This window comes from Ictidomys tridecemlineatus, chromosome 7, assembly GCF_052094955.1.
Source record: "Ictidomys tridecemlineatus isolate mIctTri1 chromosome 7, mIctTri1.hap1, whole genome shotgun sequence".
NCBI classification, from domain to species: domain Eukaryota; kingdom Metazoa; phylum Chordata; class Mammalia; order Rodentia; family Sciuridae; genus Ictidomys; species Ictidomys tridecemlineatus.
The window spans coordinates 114,394,704-114,413,693 of NC_135483.1; positions in this window are offsets into that span (position 1 = coordinate 114,394,704).

The following is an 18,990-nucleotide window of genomic DNA, read 5'->3' on the forward strand; positions in this document are numbered from 1 at the left end:
ATAGAAAATGAGACAAAAAAAAATTAGGACCTATAAGTCAAGAAAGTACATTACTATGAGATTGGGCAAAATCATAACCCTTTACATGCCTCAGTCTGAATACATTAGTGAAATTTTCCAATAAAAATAATATTCCCTTAACAATTATTTTGAATAAACATCCAATTTACTGTCTTGAAAACCATCATTAAAGGTCACCTTTAAAAACTAAGGAAAGATAGTTATTGGGTATAAAATTTAAATTTTCTATATAATATTTGGAAGATACCATCGTTTTTAAATAGTAACACTCTTGCAAGCATATCATTAAAACTGTTCTTTTTTAAAAGTTACTCCATATATTAGAAAAAATTACAAAGTACTTAGATTAATAAAATGTCTTCCAGTAATATAGTTAGATTTATTTTAATATGTGGGTATGTGAAGAAACTTAAACATTTTTCAAGTAAGTAAGCTCTACTTATTTTCCCATGTATTAACATGTCCATTGTTTTCAGATTCAATGGCTATAAAAAAAGATAATACACATTTATATGTAATCATGTTACCTATTTTTACCATAAACCACCCTTCCTGCCAATATTTTTCTTATTTGAAAAAGTTTAAATGACATCTTAGTCATTCTAAATACATTCAGTGTGTCTTTGGAACTGCTATTTAATTCAATATATGTTCATTGAGTCAAATCTCTTTCTTCAATGCTGTGTTGGCCGTTAGAATAGAATCAGAGAAATTACAAAAATAATTTGCTTTTAAAAGGGTAATGCTTAATGGTAGGGAAATCCCTGACAAGCATATAATACAGAAATCACATGAATGAGAAGGGAAATTCATAAAGGAGAATCTTAATATGATACAGAATTTCCAGTGGAGAAGAGAAGGCAGGAGTCAAGAACCCTCATTAACTATATATATGGCAGGCCAGGTAGTTGACTATATAACCCATGTATATTCTGATTGTTAAAAGAACTGAGTTAATCATTTACATATTGTAAAAAGAATTGGGTTAATCATTTACACAAATGCATTTGAGGAAGTACTCAAAGTTCTGCAACATGACTGTAACGGATGTATACAAGGAGCATCATTTCTACTCAGCTTTCTTTGGTCATCTCCCACCTTCCCTAGGCCCATGAAAGAAAGTAGACATTTTAATACTGAGCTATTTTTTTTTAATCATCAAGAATTCTTCTCCATTTCTCCCTTCTCTGCATGTATTCCTGCTTACTTTCCAGGAACAACTGTACACACCCATCTACATAGAGCCTGTGCCTTCTCAGTGGGACATGCAGGGTGGACCTATGTATCCCTTTTATTGATCTGCCATTTGTTTCACAATGTAATCCCCTAAGGTTTCAAATGTTATTCCAATTTTTAAATATTTAATCCCCTCTATTGTGTGATTTCCTGTAATTACTCCAAATCAGTGAACTGGTATGATAAATAGGCTTTTCCCACATCCATTGAGACTTAACTAGGCCAAGAGCTTTTTTTGTGGGTGTTCCTGGATACCTAGCTATTGTATTTTCAATTCTCCCTTCCATTGTACCTCCTTCTTGCCATCTTTACCAACCTCATGTCATTAGTCACCTACTTTTTTTGTTTTTCTTCTTTTTTTGAGGGGGGCGATGGTCACCTACTTTTCTACAATTTAGAGCACTTGTTTTAATGATACATACAAATTCTCAGTCTGGAACAATTTCATGGCATGTTTTGTGTGTCTTGGGGAAGGCAGAATGAATAGAAATATTGAGGGGAATATGAACAGAAACAGGGAAAAACCTTAGCATGATATTCAGGATGTCCTTTTGAAACAATCTCCCAGACAGGTGTTGTTTCCAATCTCTTCCCATTTAGAATTGAAGCCTATCATTGTCATTTGCCTTTTTCAACTAGTCAACACAGAACCCTTGAGCCAAACAAGAGCATGGGCACACATACACCTCCAGACACTTTGTCAAGTAAAACCACTGATTCTCAAAATAGTATAGACAGAACTGTGAAACAGAAGCAAATATTTTCTGTCTCTTACTTTGGTAGGCATTTGTTTTTCATAGAGATGATACTGTTATTACTACGTATAACACACTTAACTTTATTTCTTTGATCTTGTGCTTTCTAATTAGCATGATTATATTTAAGTATCGCAGTGTTAGATTTTTGCTTCCATTTACAAGCTGATCCAACTTCAAATTTCATTACTTTCTTTCAATAAGATGTTAAATTTTGAGCATTTATTTTTTTTCTGAAAGCCTAATCCTACTTTCTTCTGAATGAAGTTCTTTTGATTGTATTGGAAAAGACATCCATGGTTTTGTTACCTATCAGGGTTTATTTATGCTTTTCCTTCACTTGCTTAACAAAGATTCTTTCTTTGGGGACCATGTGTAAACCTGCAGGTGATACATGTCTACTATTCATTTCCTCAGCTTTCCCTGTTGTTGGAGGCAGAGAAATGACTCACTTCTAGCTAGAGAGATTGAAAAGTTTACTGTTATGATTTTGGGGAATATTTGTTTTCATGAAAATTTAGGCACCTGTAACTCTTATATGTCTTCCTGTTTTCTGTGTTTACTCAACCAAATGGTTTGCAGAAAACTTGATTATCTTGTAGTAAGGGAGACTATTACTTGGAAAGAGAATTTTTTTTTTTTGTACCAGGGATTGAACCCAGGGGCACTCAACCCCTGAGCCACATCCCCAGCCCTATTTTGTATTTTATTTAGAGACAGGGTCTAACTGAGTTGCTTAGTGTCTCACCATTGCTGAGACTGACTTTGACTCATGATCCTCCTGCCTCAGCCCCCCAAGCTACTGTAATTACAAGTGTGTGCCACCATGCCCTGCTGGAGAGAGTAGTAATAGTGTTTCAAAGGGGAAAAATTAGAGCAAAATTGTTTGCACACTTGGGGTGTAAAAAACGTGTTATTCAGGTGGGTCTTGTAAAGCAGGTAATTGATTGGTATTATGCAAAATATATGACAAGATAACTTTGGTATAAGGCATGAATAGATACCAAGAAGCAAGAATTAGTCTCAATAAATAAGTGTTTCAGGAAATATGTATTTCCTGGAACAAATACTTATTTTGCGTAACCTCAGAATTATTTAGCATAGAAGGGGCAACATAGGTTTCATCTAGGAATTGACAACCTCAACTGCCCACAGATAAGCTATGCTAGGGCAATGGGGTAGGGTACTACAAAGACACATAGAGATAGTGAACAATATACAAGGTTTTTTGAAACTTGCTGAGGAGGAATATCCAATGGAAACAGAATGAACAACAATCATCTCCATCTCTCACAGCCCTTGACCAGAAAGTCCATTGGTGGCTAGAAGGATGAGGAACATTTATCCTCTTCACAACATAGGGAGAAGGGTTTTATCCGGTGGGTTCCATGAGTAGTTTGATTTGTTCCATTGTACAACCAGCATTCCAAGAAAGAGCTGCTTTTCTGTATGTGCAAGAGAGCATTTTCTAAAGACAACATAAATTTGCCTTAGTTTTCACTATGTATGAGAGAAAGAGTGTGTCTTTCAAAATAATACTTATCTAGACATTCCTGTCTAAGCTTGCTTTCTTTGTTCCCTTGACTTGTTTAGGTTCTTTGGGGGGAAAAAAAGGAAGAGGTTCAGGGATTTAGAGTTTCATTCCCCACCCCATTTGTTTTTCAAGGGTGAAATATTACTACAAAAAATAGGAAAACATATTTATTCTCAGAAACGCTTAGCAAAGGAGAGGAATGTTACAGCTACATGTTAAGTTAGGGTTACTAGAAGAAAATATTCTTCCACCAAACCAATGACAGCATCTATCTCTGAGGTTCTTGTTACATGAAGAAGAGAAACCTGCATTTACCTAAGCAACTGAAATTACAGATTTTAATTACTCATGATCGTATATATCCCTCACTAATATTATATGTAAGACCCAGCACATTACTATATTTATGTTGAGAAAGTTGATTTATGTTGTTTTTAGTAATGTTTTAAAAATGTTATTTGTTTCAACCATAGCTTGGATATTTCCTTGGAAAGATGTGGAGAATTAAAAATCTCAAACATGAAGTATCTCTTCTTCATTATTTAGGCTGTTTACAAGAGAATCATCAGTGTTAATGCTCTATTAGGAGGAAAATATAGACACCCTGAATCGGTATGTTTTAGAAATGTTGGAATGAATTCAGAAAGTTAGGGTTCTTTAAGGTTAAGGTTTTTGTACATACTACCTATAATTCTGCTTTCACATTCTTACTTTCAATCACTCAAGTTAAATGTTTATTTTATGTTAAATAAATACTGGGTTGATTAGCTAAGTCTGCCAACAACTATAGGATAAGTAATGGTATTCTATTTAACAGGAAGATTCTCCAAGGGAAAAAAAAATCACATATTATTTCTAGTTGTATCCCTGTGATTTAGTAGAGATCCTCGTATATTTAAGACTTTTAACAAATACATATTTTTTTGGTTGGACGAATAAACATGAATAAGCAAAAATTAATAATAATAAGATCAAGACTCGTTCATGAGTCCCTGTCCCCAGCCTAAATGAATTGTCATTGTTGAGTCATTAGTGACTCTTCATTCCTGCAAAGCCAACCCACTCTGATGATAAGACTTTGATTAGAAGTTGTTTCTCACAGTCCCTAACTACTTTCCCTTCATCCTCTGGCAACACTGCCCTCTAGAAGGTGCACCCTGCTCATCCGTCCCGTCCCTAGCATTGGCTTCCTAGGATTATGAGCAGGAGTGGCATAGAATCCCTGGCTGGAAACAGACCTTGTGTTTGGGGTTTCATGCTCTCTGGTCATCATCTTGAAGTTCTAAATATTTTCTGTTTTGAATTTCGGTTTGCAAGTGCATTCCAACTGGAGGATGAGGTGTGTGCGTGGGGTTTGGAACCTCTTAGTTCACATGAAGTCAGTCATCCTACCATGTTCACATCTCACTGGTTCAAGTTCTCCACCACTTGCTCCCCAGACCTGCTAAGAGATGTTTACTAACTGAATATCCTTGCAAAGGAGAGTTGAAGCTTCCCCTAGGTAGAAATTCTGCTCGAAGAAGATAACCTCTGCCCATGACCTAGAGTTCCCTGTCTGTCCTACTTGAGAATATGCCCAACATATTTTTCAGACTTGTATAGCAAGGTCCCATGGTTATTTAATATATTACTCTTAATAAGTAACTCCTATAGTTTGAGCTCTGACACAGAACATTAGATTCTGTAAAGGTAAGCCGTATGGCAAAAGCAGGGTTGTGTAAAGAAAAATTCACCAAAAGAAGTCATTTTAGAGGAATACCAATGATGGGTTTTTAGCAGTTGTTTTAAAAATTTAAAGTGCCTTTTAACTTTGAAAAACCTCTAATTATTTCTTGGCTTTATTTTCTCTACCAAGTGAATCTGTGTAATTTCTTAAATTAAATTGCATGCATTGGGGTGAGAAGATTGTGAAAATTCTCACTTATCAGAGGCTTCCTACTTACCCATAATAATATTGTGTTCTGTCTAAATTCCCATATAAAATTTTTCTTTGAAAATCTACTCATTAGAATAGATTACACTGTGTATATGATTTATAATTTCAAAAATTAAAAAATTCTATCTCTTAACTGGAAGATAAATGTAAAATTTCATTTATCTAGACCCTAAGATTAAGAAAAGTATAGGTTAGTAAAAATGTTAGGCATACATTGGAAGATCTAAGTCCCCCAAATTATCTATGGTGATGAGTAAGGATTATCTATTAAACCAAAGGTACACAGGAAAAAAACAAGGGTTGATTGGCATGTCATGAGAAATAGAACCATAGGCAGATGCTGAGATTTAGAAGTCTTGATCTTAACTTCTGTTTTTTCTATCACAATCACAGAGTTGATCAGCCTTTCAAAGATCACATAATCAACAATAGTGAATTCATGTAGCAACTACATTCACCTAAACAAAAATACCCATGTCTAGTCATTGTTCCATCTGGAGGAATGTCATCTATTTCTAAGCATTAAGAAACAGCCTGGGCTGTTTTTCTCCACTCATTTCCATTTCCCTTTGCTTCTCAAAATCAAAAGAGGTTAGAGCAAGGAAGTAGAGATAATGAAAAAGAAATGTCAAAGTTTGTTCTCAGTTCTTTTAGTGAGTGAGTGCCTCATGATAAAACTGCCTTTTAAGGAGAAGAGTTAAAACACATTGATCAGAACTATTAAAATTCTTAGTTCTGCATCAAAATTTTAAATGCTTATAAGGAAAATTTCAGGCAAACTGAATCAAGCAGGTAAGATAGAAGACTTCTGACAAGTTGAACTTACAATATCTAAGTTATCTCTATTTCTGCTGTCTAGTTAGTTTTTATTTTTAATCTTTTGGAACTAGATACTAAGCCCAGGTTCCCATATACATGCTAAGCATAAGTTCTGCCACTGTGCTACATTCCTAGCACCTACTTCCTTGTTATTTTTATGACCTTTTACTGCTTTGGTGTTCTGTAATTTATCTACATTATGACAGGACATGTTTTTAGTTTCATTTATTCTCCTTAATATCCATTGTGAAACTGAAGGCTCTTGCATTTTAAAAATTCCATAAAATTGCAATTTAATACCATTTTAAATACTGCCTTTCTCTAATACTGTTATCTAATTCTAGAACTCCTATTAGATTTATGTGAGATTTCTTTATAACATTTATATAAAATGTTCTTTATCTGGATTTTGTAATTTTTATCTATTCTTTTCTATGCAATGCTTCCTGGTTAATTTCTTCAGTGTTTTCCTTTAGTTCCCAAGTTTTCATTCACATTTGTCTTATCTGCAATTTAACTATCTATTCAATATTTATATATTAACTATTACATGGTTTCCTGTCAGAAACTCCACATTCCTGCCCACCCGTCCCCATTCTTGTACCTTACCAGTATTTTTGTTTCCTAATAATATCCCTAGGGCTTCATCTTCTAATACTGCAATTACTCCTTCTTTCATTCTTACTCAACTGGTACTAATCAGCTTTCCATTAAAAATATCAAGTGCTTGAGGTAACCAATTAAAAAGCATAAGAAGGTTTTTTTCTTTCTTTTTTTTTTTTTCATGATTTCAGGGATGATAGTCCAAGTTTGACCCTATGTGTTTAGTCCTGTGGTGAGGTAGCACACCATGGCAGATGCATATGGCGGAACTACACTGCTGACTTCATGACCAAGGAGTAAAGGAGATGAAGATGAAGGCAGCAGAGCTCCTTTCAGGGTGACCCATAGACCACCCACTTAGTCTCACCTGCAAAAGGCTTCACATCTCCCTCAGTGCCACCCGGGGTGGAAGGCTTCACCACATGGAACTTTGGCAACACTAAGACCAAGCTGTATCACAGTATTCCTTACTGTTTCGGATCCTTCTCAGGGCATTTGTATATTTGATTCCCTTTTTCTGGAACATTTTCTTCTCCCAAATATACATCAGAATTGCTCCCTTATCTCCTCAGCTTCAGTATCTTTTTCTCTGTGAAGCTTTCTCTAATCTTCAGTGTAAAATTGAAATTATACCCTCTTTACCTGGAGCTTCCTATCTATCCCCTACCCATTCTACTTTTATTTATAGCACATTTACCCATGAAGCGTATTTGGTTTATTGTGTTTTATATCTGTCTCTTACAATTAAAATATAATTTACATAAATGCAGTAAAGAGGGGTGCTACTATTTTAAACTCAGTAACACAAAATATGCCTGACATAATCAGTCCTCAATAAATGTTGATTAAATTAAATACATTTATTGTTGAAATAATATTCTTTTCTTTTAAATTATTTTAAACATAATTTATAATCAAGTCTAATAATTCTATTAAATCAAAAGTTTAATGCTGCTCTTTGTGGGTTTTTGTTTGTTTGGGGACTGTTTATTTTGTTTGTTTGGCATTGGGAGTTAAACCCAGAGATGGTTTACCACAAGCTACATCCTCAGTCTTTTCATTTTTTGAGACAGGGTCTCATCAAGTTGCTTAAGCCTCACTAAATTGCTGAGGTTGACTTCAGAGTTATTCTCCTCCTGCCTCAGCCTCCTGAGTTGCACAGATTACAAGAGAATGCCATTGTACCTGGCTGCTACTTATGTTTTAAACAAAATTACTTGGGTTTGTACTGTATAGTTCATTTATTCAACTTGGAAAAGATTTATATTTAGTGAAGAAGTAGGGCTTTCCAGCTCTCACTGTGTATACACACATACACACACGGAATACATATATGCATATATATATATATTCCACATGCATATATGTATTCCGTGTGTATGTGTGTGTGTGTGTGTGTGTGTGTTGATATGTACAAATATATAATACCTCTTCAGAGGGATTGTGCTATTGAGTGTTATCAGTCTGTGATCACTTATGTTCCTTTCTTAGGTTCCTGGTCAACTATTTGAGTTTGACTCATAAGCCTTGCTGCAGTCTGGCTGGGCACAAATCACAAGCCACTCAAGCAGGAACAAACTTTATTTCCGAACTCACGTGAACGCCACCCAGCCACCCACGCAGCCCTTTCAGGAACTCCACACACCAACCGGAACTCCCTCCACCGGAACTTCACCAACCAACACGAACTCTCCAGGAATCCCCTCAGAGCTCAACCCCGAACTCAAAGAAATCAACTGGAACTCCGGGGAGAACTCAAAAGTAGCGGGCACTGGAGGCAACAGGAGCAGCCCTATTGCCAGACTGCAGGGGTCTATATACAACTGAATGTACAGCCTGTTTCAATCCAGCATCATCCAGTCACAGCAATTATACACAGCTTAACTTAATTATCATCATCTTAATGGCTCGCTGGCGTCACCTCTCAACCACTCCTTCTGGCAAAATGCTAGGCACCATCCCGACTCTGCTGTGGCTCTCAACAAAGCCTGAACCTAAAGAAGTTACAGACTTATTGATTGAAATTCTCAGACCAGTCTTTTATGTGTCTTTTTTTTTTTTTTTTTGTGTGTGTGTGTATGAGAGAGAGAGAGAGAGAGAGAGATATCCATAGATCTTAGGGAGATGCAGGACTGCCTCTGTCTCTTGACTCCTTTAGTAGAAAGACTGTTTCTATTGTACTCTTTGATGGTAGGAGGCAACTTTCTGTAGGGTTTCTTTTGTTGTTGATGTTTCTTCTCTTGCATATCCACAACCTTATGTCTTATTTCTGTGTCCTCTAACTATGTAACTATGCAAAAATTGTCTTTAAATATTGTATTCGACCTCAAATTATTTTCCTACAGCATTCATAATAAATTATCAGAAACTCTGTTGTTAAAAGCATCAGAAATATATACTCTCATATTTCTGGAAGATAGACGTCAATAATCAATGTGTTGGCAGAGCCATGATCCTTCCAGTGCCTCCACTTACAGATCCTCCCTTTTTGAAGTTTAACCAAACTTCTGTGGTCCCACAAATCTCCTGGCTTGTGGCACCTTAACTCTAATATCTATCCCTATGTCTATATGTCCTTTTTCTCCTTGTGTTTCTCCATTTGTACACATATAATTCTTTTTATAAGGACACCAATCAGACAAGTAGGATCTACCCCACTCCAACATGACTCCATCTTAAAGAATTGTACTTGCAATGATCCTATTTCCAAATAGAGGCAAATTCTGTGGTACTCAGATTAGGAATCCAACATATTATTTTTGGAAAAGATGTGATTCAAGCCATAATACCACCTAATGAGTTGCTATTTAGCTCTTTCTTGTTTTTCATGTTAATATATAGGTTCATTGTTACCAGACTTTCCATTTTTCAAGTGAATCTAGAGATTCTGTTTTACATTTGTGATATCTGATTCTTAAATGCCAGCTACTTAACACAGTTTTTTAAAATATTACCATAAGTCAATATTTTGATGGTCAATTAAAACACAACCGCTGGCTAGGATTGGTGTGCAGGCTACTGATTTTCAACCTTTGCAACAATGTGAGGCAGAATAAATCAGTTATCCTGTGATTACTGTGAGTCAAACTAGAATATTTTTAATACATGAAAGGTCCATGCAGTAACCTAAAAGTTGTCCAAAATAGACAAGATATGTGTCACAAGGTCCAAAACTAAAATTTATGTCTCTTTGCTCACAAAATAGGTCCTCAGGCCACGACTTAGAATTTATTCATCATTATTTTTCACATATTTCTAAGAAATTGGCCAGGTTTTCCTGCTCAGAGTAGATTTAAATTAGGTTCAGTCTGTGAGAAATTTGAGGGTTGTTGCTAGAGGAAAGTGCGAGGATAAAAATGAGAAGTGACAGCCCTGATAGGAAGAGACAGAAAAAAGATTTTCAAAAGCAGATTTAAGAATTCCAAAAATCATAGCAATCTGGCATCATTTGGAGCACTTTGGAAACCTGGAGGGCATTGCTATTATAACTTGCTGCAATAACTCATGTACTCCCATCCACCTCAAACATTAAACAAAAAGTTCAAGTTATAATTTACTGAAGTGAGGAGAAAAAATAATGGAATATACTTAGAAAAATTTCCAACATTTTGGGGAGGAATTCAGTCACTGGTTTCTAAAATAGTATTGGACTATCTCCATCGTGATTGAACATTGCTGAAGAGCCAAGGTGGCCTCCACTCACAGGTGTGCCTGGGTGCCCCACAATTCAGCAATGGCTGGAAGAGTCATATTTAAAAGTACAGTTCTAGGACTTGGGGAACTGTTCTGTCTTGGTTCCATATCATTGTGAAATATATTATATGTTATTCTTATTGGTGCAAAATATTTACCAATAAATTTTTTCCCTTCAGTCAATCATCTCTCTCTCTCTCTCTTTCTCTCTCTCTCTCTCTCTCTCTCTCTCTCTATATATATATATATATATATATATATATATATATATATATATATATATATATCTCAGATGAATATATATATTTCATCTGTCTATATACATAATGTATATATTACATGTTATATATTATAAAGAACAGGGGCTGGGAATGTGGCTCAAGCGGTAGCACGCTCGCCTGGCACGCATGTGGCCCCGGTTCGATCCTCAGCACCACATTAAAAAAAAAAAAAAGATGTTGTGTCCGCCGAAAACTAAAAACTAAATATTAAAATTATTCTCTCTCTCTCTCTCTCAAAAAAAAAAAAAAAAAGAACAGAAATGCCTGGCATTCTGTCAGTCTGTGAACAAGTGGCATAGTTTCTGAGCAGAGTGAGGTGACCAAGGAAGTGACTAGTCACCTCACTGTACATTGTTAAATGCTTACAGGAAGACTTCACCTCCCATTGACCTAATTTCAAACTCATGAAAACAAAATTCCTGTTGCAAAGTGACTAATCTACCATTTTACCTACACAGAGAATGATATGGTCAAAAGACTAAACTCCTTAAGTTCATTTAGAGATTATATTTTAAGTTATTATTAACATATTAACTTTGGGTTTTTATATATCTCTTTTTATAATATCTGTTAATTTGGGCAGGTCCTGGAGGTTACTTAGTGACAAGAGAATTACTAGAATTTGACAAATTACTTTTCCAAAGCTGCAGTAATTCACCCAGTTAACAAGACCCCATGGGGACCCTGGAAGTCAGCTACCATGTCATCCCAGGAAACATCCCTCTGTGCTATTGTATAGGTTCCACTCTCCTACTGGAACATCGAAATGATGAGTTTTTATAATAAGAATGAACTTCTAACTTCCTAATATAGTTAATCTTCAAGCGATATCTAAACCACATTCAGTTACCAGAAGTTTCTTATCAAGCAATTGTGAACAAGTATTGACTTATATGCATTGCAGAGACTTTTTTCAATATAAAATTTCATAGAAATTTAAAAAAATCTAAAATATATAAAAATCATCCTCACATGCTATTGATGATCTCAACAAGAAAGAGAAATATGTTTTTTCTCTCTCTCTATGTATATATAACAAATATATAATTATACTTGAAAAGGACATATAAAAGTTATCACAAGATATTTATTTAACTTATAAATTATAAAACTATTTAATTTTCAGTTCTCTGGTTAATAATCATATAAAGTTTCAGTGTATAGAGGCAACCATTGGATTAAAAACCAAATACCAGAGTTATATGAGGCTCAAGAATCATTCTTACCCATTGACAAAGAGAATGGCCAGTGTGGCCATTCAGGAAAGATGTGATTTCCTTACTTGAGTGTGTCACCACTTTAAAGAATGTGTTTCTAGAGTTAAGTCAAATAACTAATTATGCACTATTACACATTATATAAGAGCATTATACAAGTCAATTAGAACTGACAATAATACAACTTCCAGGCAAGAACGTCTGAATTGCTTTTATTTCTCTTTTTTAAAACCACTGAACCAAAGTCACATTCCAATTCAAGTACTTTGAAAGTCTGTATGGTCTATCACACTTTTCCCTATAGCATTATTAATTTCTTCCCAGACTTTAACAAAGGAACATTTCTGTTTGCTTTTATAATTCTTTCGAGGTCACTCAGATTCCAAACGACATTATTTTTCAAGAGAATAAGAAAATGCACTAAAAATGTTTTAAACACAGAAACAGGACTTCATTTTTTAAAATCAGCTTATTTTTAAAAATGTTAAAAAGAATTAGTGTATTTAAAAATATCTATTCTAAGCAGAGAAATAACAACAGAAAACAAAAATACAAGAAAAAAAAGTCTCTCCAGCCCCTGTTCATATTTTGAGGTAGAGTTTTATAATTCTTCATTTAGCTGAATTCTCGGTAATCACTTCTATAAAGATTTTCATCAGATTGTTTTGTCTTCATTTCTGATTCATTCAATAAGTCTTGCCCTCTTCACTCTGTGAAGCTTGCTTGGGTGTCTGAACCAGTAGAGGGAAAGATGAAAAGCCAACAACTGATTCCTACATATCTAAATGAGAATTGTTGTAAACTTCTTCCTTGTTTTAACAATAGTGAAATAAATGTGATTACAATGTATGGTATGTTTCACTAACTCAATATTAAAGCATTATTTTTTTATTTCAAAAATTATTTTCCTTTTTATACTAGGGATTGAATCCAGGTGTGTCTGACCACTGAAATACATCTTAATTTTTAGTTTATTATGAGATGGGGTGTCCTTCAATTGCTGACGATAGCTGGAATCAAATGAGAGATCCTCCTACCTCAGCCTGGAATAACAGGACATTCAGCTCTCCTTCCTTCTTCCAACGATGGTGGTACAATGTAATATGTGATGGGATTGGAGAATTGGAACTTTTTTTTCTGCTTGATGGCTGTCAAAACTGCCATAGTACACCTTGGTCTGCCTGCAGTGGAGGATGTCTAAAAGATCTTCAGGGAAAATATGGACTAGGAGGAGTGAGTCCCAGAGACTCTTTCCATAAGACCAAACATATCTCCTGACCCCCTTTTCTCCCCCCTCCCAACCCAAATAGTCTTTTCTTCCGGGAAATGAAAACCCAGAAGAAAATAATAACAATGAAAACAGAAATGTGCAGGGAAAAAAATTATTCTCACCAAAATTTGTCAGGAAAAAGATTTGGTGCAAAGATCTTCCTCTTTATGGCACTAGGACTACAGCATTACTTGGGTAAATATATGGTTGTTCTAAGTGGATGTAGAAAAAATAATTCTCATATTTTTTAAAGTTTTTCTGTGCCAGGCACTATACTAAGATCTTCAGATATTCTATTTATTTTCATGAAATATGTTTCTTTTTATTATCATCTCTATTTTGTCAATGAGTCAATCAGAGATCAAATAATTTAGCTGGTCAGAGTTTTTAAAGGAACTACATGGTGGCCATGAAATTTGGGTTTAGCTTATCTACCCATATAGTATATATTTGACACTTAAGTAATAATAATTTTCAAAAGACTGTCTCATGAATAATCAATAAATATCACCTTACAAGATGGCAATTTTATGACCAGGAGTAGGTTGAATTTGATCATTCATGTAGACCAAGCATAAAGCCCTACAAAGTTGACGTTACTAATTTTTTTTTTTATTTTGCAATATACAAATCTGTACCAATACGAAGTCACATGTCAACTCTTGAACTTAAAATCAAGCAATGCTTCTTCAGGACCAGGTTCCAGAGTGTCTAGACTATAGTGTTATCATGTTAGAGGAAATAATTTCAAATTCAATGAGTGCATCTCAAAGTAAGGTTTTAGTGAGAATTGTAAAATATTTCTTTAGTGAATTTGAAGGCATAATTCTAATTATACTTCAAGGCTATATCATTTATAACATTACAGTGAGCAAAGCTGTCAGAGAATTCCCAGAGATGGAGACAGAAACCAACGAGTCCGTCAGTCAATGCAGACTCCGTTACATGCCATTTTTTACAGCATTTGCTCCTTTTAAAGCAAATTTCTGCTACAAGCTCTTTTATTATTATTATTTACTTATCTTAGATAACAGCATATATGAAATGTATCTTCTTGTTTAATCTACATAGCTTTTCATTTTATATTAATCAATTTAAACTGCTTTCCTGGTTATGGAAACTCTGAACTGCTTGGGTGATTTCTGGTTGTGGCAGAAGGAAAGGATAGTAGAAGAGAAATTTAGCATATTTGGGCTATTTCATATTTCAAGAAAACTGTTGATTTATCATAGTTTCCTGTTTCCTTGGTTATGTTTTCTGTGAATTTATTTTCCTTTTCATGCAGATGTGTAACTAGGGAGATAAGAAACCATAGCAACACTGTCCTACTCCAAGAAAGAAAGTTGCATGTAGTGATCCCTTGGTTGTCTAACATAAACCAGTCCTATGGTGAGGTGTAACTGGGCCTTTCCTTTATCTGTCATTATCTCCACTATGGTGGCTTTGTGAATATGTACCTCAGAAGCATTTCGAGAGATTGAGAAAATTTTAGAAGTTGTTGACCGAGGCCCCTTGAATCTCAAATCACTGTGATAAATTAGAATTTAGGCGATTTGTGTAATGGAGAAAGTACTAAGCCATCAGAAATAATTGATATTTGTAAAGTCTCACCTGGAGTAAATACAATATTGAGTTCCCAAAGCAGCTTTATAATAAGAATGTTGCTAATTTCACACAAGAGCAAAAACATCACCATTCTCTTTATAGGCTACTGCAATATCCTCTTTTATGAAATCTTTTTTTAAAAAAATTAATTGGAGGACAGTATCTGTATATTGGAATCAGAAAAAAAAATAGATGGCGAAAGAAGTTAGGGCAAATTGTTTTGGCCTCTATTTTTCCTCTCCTGTTTTCAATCAGGAGCTCTGCAGATAGTGCTGTCTGAGGCAAAAAGTCGAAAGAGATGAAGGTTCATCTCCACTCCCACTTGTCCTTTCACTTCTTCTTTTAATAACACAGTTTTCATACTGTACTACAACTCTAGCCAAATGACAGCTTTCTACACTTGGGATCAGGAAGGTGGGTTTCAGCAACTGTGAAACTGATCAGCTGTGTTATGGGGGAAGGTGACCCAGTGACACTACATTTGCATACATGCCTGTCATGTGGAAGAAATGTGGGACTAATGTGTTCGGTGCTCCAGACCCTTGCTGACCTGGTTCTGGCCCCTCTGGGCTTTCTTCATAGCTCTTACTACCTGCCCTGTGCTACTCACCTGATCCTTCCTGCCCTGGAAGCACTCCCAGGTTTCAACTTTGCCTCTATATTGATAAAAATCTCTAAGAATTGTCTTAAACTCTGACCCAGAAAGTCACCAATCTGTAAAATCTGATCACCCAGTTCCCTCTTATTTCATTTTGTCTCTACATAAATTGTCCCAGATATCTTAGAATTCTATCTATTTTCACATTATGTCTACTTTTCCATAAAGTATGTTTTGGATGATAATTTTATGATCATTTTTCCCCACCTATAGGTAATGTTTCCAGTAATTACCAAATTATCATGTTGGTGTTGCTAGTTTTTTTTTTTCTTTTTTATGACTAATTTGCAGATGCTCCTCAGTCCTGCTGAATAAACCACAGTATGAGACTTCTCCACAATCTGCATTTTTTTTTTGTTTGTTTTTTATTTTTTATTTTTTTTTAATTTTTTATTTTTTTTATTGGTTGTTCACAACATTACAAAGCTCTTGACATATCATATTTCATACATTAGATTGAAGTGGGTTATGAACTCCCAATTTTACCCCAAATGCAGATTGCAGAATCACGTCGGTTATACATCCACAATTTTACATAATGCCCAATTAGTAATTGTTGTATTCTGCTACCTTTCCTATCCCCTACTATCCCCCCTCCACAATCTGCATTTTTAACAGATTCTCCAGTGAGTATTGTGAAGAATCCATAACATTTTATATTTTAGAAGATTAAATCACCTTGAAGTCTCACAGCCTGGTTTGCTACTGAGCTGTGTGACCTTGGGCATGAAAGTTAACTTTTCTGAACCTGAATTTTCCTTATTCTTTAATATCTTAAAAGGAGAGAAATAAAAACACCTACCTCACAGCATTAAGAAAAGGAAGAAAAAAATCATAAGCAAAAGCAAGATTCTTTTCAAAGTGCTTTATACATAACAGGTAATAAAATAAATAGCAATTAACAATGATCAGTTCTGCAATTTGTATTGTTTGAAGTACTTGTATGTGTTATGATTTAATCCTCACCAAATTCCTACCAGATTGAGGAAGAAGTATCTTTGATCTCAATTGACTTTTGTTATGTTCTTCCCTTAGCTTAGCAGGGAGCTAGGTCAGTTGGGCTGAACTTTCATGAAAGAAGAACAAAGTCTCAGACTGATAACAATAGTGTTTTATCCTTGGAGAAAAGGAGGAAATAAGAAACCATGTCCCTGAATTGCCCCTCTCTATTCCCAAGAACATATATAGGCAAGTTATAGGAACAACCAGAGCAAGTATGGACCAGAATGTCTGGATCAATATTATCTCGAAGAACACTGACTTTCTCTCATGAATACTAGGACTGAGGGCAAGTTTGAGTTATCTATAGAATGTTGCTTTCTTGCATGCATGACAATTCCCTTGGGATGCTGGTCCTACATCGGGACAAAGCAAGGTAAGTTAGTGATGTCAATGCTTCTGTAGCCTAACTTCTAAAGTCCCCCCCCCCCACTGCAGTAACTGGTATGAAACTGAGGGCACTGTGGAGGTGATAAATGCCACTCATCCAGCCAGTTGCCTCTGGACAAGATGTTGCTAGGCATGGAGATACTGTTTTCTGGAGTAATATCATGAGGTATAGAGACAATAATTGGTGAACCACCATGAGGGATGGAAGCTATCTGTCCAGACTTTTAAAATTGAACCTTCCTCATGACCATTTTTCAATAAACTGTCGCACATGCTTGTCTGGATACTTTCTGTGATCTCTTGGCAACCTATCTCACTGCCCAGTACAATGGGGCTGTAGATGGTACAGATAGCATTAGTGTTCCAACTCCTAACTGAGCATTGAAGTTTCTAAAGAATGTTAGGCCAGGAAGCCCTTTGTTGCTTAGAACAGTAGGTATGCGTTTCAAAATTTTATTCCAACGTACAAACATGTAACTAGCACAGGCCTGGGATTTCTTTCACTAGAAGACTCCTTACAAATAGTTCACTTCCATGGCCCTGGCTGACTTCTGAGGAACAATGTGGGGATAGATGGATTGCTGAGCACTATTCTGTACCTCAGCTCTGAAGGTGCTGTTACAAAATCTCCTCGTAATTTTGCTATGCAGTCCCAGTGGGATGGACCATGTTGTACCTGAACAATAGAAACAAGTGCTGGAATTTTATTTCTCTTACAGGACAGAAGTTGAGTCACAAAAAGGGCAAATGACTTCCCCCACATCACACATCTAGTCACTGATACAGTATGCAAATGATTTAAACTGCGTAGCACCCAGTAACACTGTTTTTTTTTTTTTTTTTTTTTTTTTTTTTTAAAGAGAGAGTGAGAGGAGAGGAGAGAGAGAGAGAGAGAATTTCCAACATTTTTTATTTTTTAGTTCTCGGCGGACACAACATCCTTGTTGGTATATGGTGCTGAGGATCGAACCCGGGCCGCACGCATGCCAGACGAGCGCGCTACCGCTTGAGCCACATCCCCAGCCCCCCCAGTAACACTGTTAACATGACAATTGTCAGCATTGTCCCAACATTATGGGAGACTTCGGTACATTTTGGATGTATAGGTCCTTTAAGCTTCCTTCAAATCATGTCACAATGTTCAGAAATAAATAAATCAAACACTTTCTTGCAAATTTTTATATAAACTAGTACCTATGGAGAATGTGTTAATTTTTTATATTAAAATTAATGACAGGGTTCGATTTAAACTAGTATTTCCCATTAGCTTATAGGAAATATCTATTAATTGACAGAATGGAAGTGGGGGTGGGAAGACAAGGAACAAGATGAAGTGAGGGCTCTGGCATCATTAATTCTTCCATGTCTAACTCCTGATTTATGGCACTAGGCACGCTTGCTCAAACCTATCCCCATCACACAAACATTAATATAAGCCAGTGAGCCTCACAAACTTTTTCTAGAGCAGCAGGCAGAGGAATTCCACAAAATGGTGCTTTTAGGCAATGTGTGCAGAGAGTTGAATGCATGGCCAAGACCTTGTGGAGAGGGGAGAGCATCCCCAAGAAGCAGGATCCCACCTTAGCCACCACTCCTGATTCAATGCTCTGAGACTGCACATGCAAGGTTGAATGTTCTTGAGTGGGTCTGAGTGTTGGCAAGGTGGTTGCTAACTGCTTGTACCTTCATGAAGTGAGATTTAAAAGATTATATATATATATATATACATATATATATATATATATCAGGAGTACATATTAGTTATTTTGCTATGATTGATAGTTTAATAGGAACACTATTTCTTCTAAATTTTTTCATAAATTAATACCAATTGAGGGAATGCTGATTGTTTCATATTAAAATCAATTATTCTGCATTTTAACATTTAGCAATCATGCAGACTTGAGAGAAGGTCTATGAACTCTATTCATAAACTAAACTTGAACTTGAGTTTGATTAAACTAAAACTGGTG